Below are 4,166 nucleotides of genomic sequence, written 5' to 3'. Positions count from 1 at the left end.
TTGTTAGATTGGGAATAAAATCTTTATAAGCTAATCTTTATTTTCTAGGCCACTGATGTCATCATTTTCATGTTATGGAGAATTTTGGAAATTTATTTACCATTATTTTTTACTCCCCATTATTGTCATAATACAAAACGTCATTATAAGCCAATTTTATTTAGTATTAATCATTTTTGTAATAAACGAAGTCATTATTGGGTATGCCAATTATTTGCTGAAAAGTTCATTCTTATCAAACACTGATGATTAATATTCTTAAGCTCCTACATTATTAGCTAACTTTGAACATACATTTCTTTTTTTCTTTCTTTTTTGCTTTCTTGAGTACATCTTTAGAATTAAGATCATGTGAGCTAACATAAAATCCAGTGTCTGCCCCACTCCGAAAATGGGTGATTCACCAATCAAAATGAATTTAGATCATGTGAGCTAACATGAAATTCAGTATCTACCCAACAACAAAAAGGGGTGGTTCACAAGCTAAAGTAAATACAAGTTCATTGTTCTTCCCACACTGAATAGAAGTTGTTTGCGTCTATAGTGAACAAATACTTTCTTTGAACAGTTAACCAAAATATATCATGTGACATTAATTTGAAATTTTGTGTCTTCCCCACACCTAAGAGAGGTGGAATCACCGTCAAAAGTGAAACCTCGTCATACCTAGCTCGCTTTGGTGAAATCCAATAGCTAGTTCCTATGCTGGCAACATAGTTCGAAGACTAGAAGACAAATGGATACTGCTCATACACCTTGGTGGTATCCTCATCTCATGAGGCTTAGATGTGCTGGCATAAGCTCATTGTTGCTCTATTGGTGCTTTGCTTAACTTCTTTTTGTTTACATCTTTTAGAGTTGACTCAAACTTTATGGAAGCTTGCTTCTAGTTATGCATTTTAGTTAACTCTTTGTATAACCGGTCCTTTAATTCGTTACTATATGAAATGTGAAATTTAACATTACATTATCATCTTCTTGTTAATGAGACTTGTCTCACGATTATTAAGACCATCTTTTGTGAGTATTTTTTATCTTAGTTGTCTTAGGTGTAAGTTATACTTTTCTCACTTCCTTCAACACCTTATCCTGATCACTTTTTTAATTTAAAGTTTTTTAATTATATTATTACTTACCTTTACACTTTTCATGTCTTTTGATAGCTTTTTATCTTTCTTTATAAACATTAAGAACATTGTTCATTGAAGTTACTATATTCATAGTTCATTGGGAAAGGGTAAGTTGGTACTTGTCCCAATTATGTGCATACCCTTTGTTATGAATTAAAAATTACATTCCATGCTTAATTGGTTTTACATTAACCATTCTCCAATATTCCCATCATACTTTTGAAGCAATATTGTAAGCCAATTTCAATCAACTTTTAGGGCAAGACATTGTAAGCTATTTTATTGGCATAAATAAAACTTTCACTTAAACAAATTTCATCATGTTATCACTAACCACATAAAATAATCGAATAAATATTTTATAATGATCCCCTAAATAGGAATCAAGTCGAATTCAACAGTATCTCACTTCATGATAGACTTTGAACACACATCATATTCTCAAACAAAAATAAGCATTACATCATTCTTTATTTCGTATAACTTATACCCTATTCATATGAATCAAGTATATATATGCCTCATTAGTCATTAAAAAATCAAGAAACTATATTTAATGATCATTTAGCACCAGATACCAATAACTTGTTTAAGATTACATCTATAATCTCAAAGAGTAGAAAAAAAGAATAACTAGGGAGATGGATGTTCAACAATATCATTGGTGAACAAACCTAGTTTCAAAATTCATGAATTCAAACGTTTGAAGTGTATCTTCGAGAAATAATTACATGATATAAAACCCATACCTTATTTAAAATTTAATCAACGAAGATCATCTTTCACGGAACCTTGAAAAATACCTTGAAATTGCATAAGAAATTTTATATTTTTCTTGTATTTTGTGAACTGTTTTTCTCATGCTTGTTTCAAGATTTGGTTATGAATTTCGGGGTATTAGTAACTTATATTTAGTAATATAACTTATAATAATTCACTTAATTAATAAATAAATTAACTAATTTCATAAAATGCCTCTCCTAGATTGACTAGAATTTGAAAAACATTTGACTTAATCGAAATATTTAAATTGCTTATTGAATTCGATTTTAACCAATTAAATTAACTAATTAAGTTTCTAATTTAATCAATTAGGCAAACATGGGTAATTACTAATGTATCACTAAGTTCAAAGGATAATAACCAACCCTTTGGACTATCCTAGGTTTGATACTAGGATGTATCTTAGTTAGTTACTTGTCTAGTGTAAGGATTTCGGTTTACCCATTTAAATTAATTAATTGAGTTGTTAATTTAGTTAATTAGGTGACCTAGGGTTATTAATAAAGTAACCCTAAGTCGTTAGGCCCATACTTAACCCTTTTGGACCATCCTAGGTTAGGTACTAGGATGTTTCTTGAGTTAGTTACTAGGTTAGTGTCACCTGGTTAGGTCTTAGATTGTCGGGTGCACTAGGTAGTTTATTTCGGACTCTCCTAGGTTATTTAGATTTTAGGGTAAGTTAGTTATAGCGTAGATTTTATTAGGAATCTTAGCACCACATGGATTGAACCCCACATGTGCGCCTGCCCCTACCCGCCCTAATCACCCTAACTAAATTCTTGCACATATGCTTGAACATGTGTTGTTGCTCATTTGTTATTGTTCCAAGGTTCCTCACTATATGATTGGTAAATTCTTACTCTACATGAACATTTTAAATGATCACGAGCTTTGATACCTAGGCTAGTCACTTGGATGTCTCGTACCTAATTTGTATTAAGGTTAACATATTAATTTTAGGTTACGTTTTACATTGCAGGAACGTTTCTTAGACAAGTTTAAATTTTAGTTAACACCCTTGTGTATATATAGAAATTGGCTAATACCCTTAACCCAATATTTTCTAATATGCCTAATATTAATCAATATTGGGAATTGGGATGCCTATGTAGTCCCAATACCTATTCTTAAACTTAATACGCTCTTCATGAGACGAGTACATTTTCAGGAATGTTACAGAAGGCATGACCTTAGCACTTCTTATGGTCTACTTTTGCAATGTAGAGTTAACATCCTATACTACCAAGTCTACCAAGCATTCCCACTGAAACCACCTTGTCTAGGAATATTACATTTACATTCATTATTCCAATAATGATAAGTGAATTACATAAATCATGTGCAACATTGATGTATATGGATATGTTCACTTAAACTATTATCCATTTAACATACATATTCTCATATTACTTCACGACTAGAAAGAGCTCCCTATGACACCCTTCAAAACCTACTAGTGCAATAAACAACTGAAGTCCTATACCCCCACTTGTGCTTACTAAACTTATTAAGCTATCATAGGTTATTTAATACTTAATTATTTACTTTATTACTTAGGGAATATAAGATGCAACCGACATAGACCGTGAGAGCTTACATGGAATCCTGTGTCATAAAGCCCCACAGCCAAAAAGGATGTTCTACTTCCCATGGTGGAACCTGCATACTAGCTACTATATGGATCCACTAGATAAATATTAGAGGGGCACATAGTTAAAGGATAGGAAGATTGCTTCTAGGGACTCCACCTATTACATTAATGGAGGAGCCCCCATCTTCTGAGTATCTCTAGGATGACCCAACCTGTTATATTAACGGAAGGGTCTTTTCCTCATTGGACATATCTATCATTGCTTAGTACACTTTTCAAACTTACTACCATTGGTTTATTAATTGTATATACATGTTTCAAGAGTAATACATCTTCAATCAATATATTTCAACATAAATATCTTAGATTCATTAGCTGAGAATACACATTCATCCTAGAATCAACATATATATGTGAGTAGCACCTTTACAATCTCAACTATAGTGTTTTCATGAGAACTATGATTTTAATCAACAAAAGATATAAATTATATTTTCAATAATTTATGCCTTACAATAGGTAAGGTTTAAGAGATTAGACACTATCAAATACTACATTTCTTGAATCATTTAATAAGCCATGTACCTTGCAAGAAACTCAACATCTATGTACAATATTCGTTATCATGTATAAAAATCCTGGAATTTACCCTTTTTCATGTT

This window comes from Solanum lycopersicum, chromosome 8 (genome assembly GCF_036512215.1).
Source record: "Solanum lycopersicum chromosome 8, SLM_r2.1".
In the NCBI taxonomy this organism is placed as follows: domain Eukaryota; kingdom Viridiplantae; phylum Streptophyta; class Magnoliopsida; order Solanales; family Solanaceae; genus Solanum; species Solanum lycopersicum.
This window is presented reverse-complemented; position numbering follows the sequence as displayed.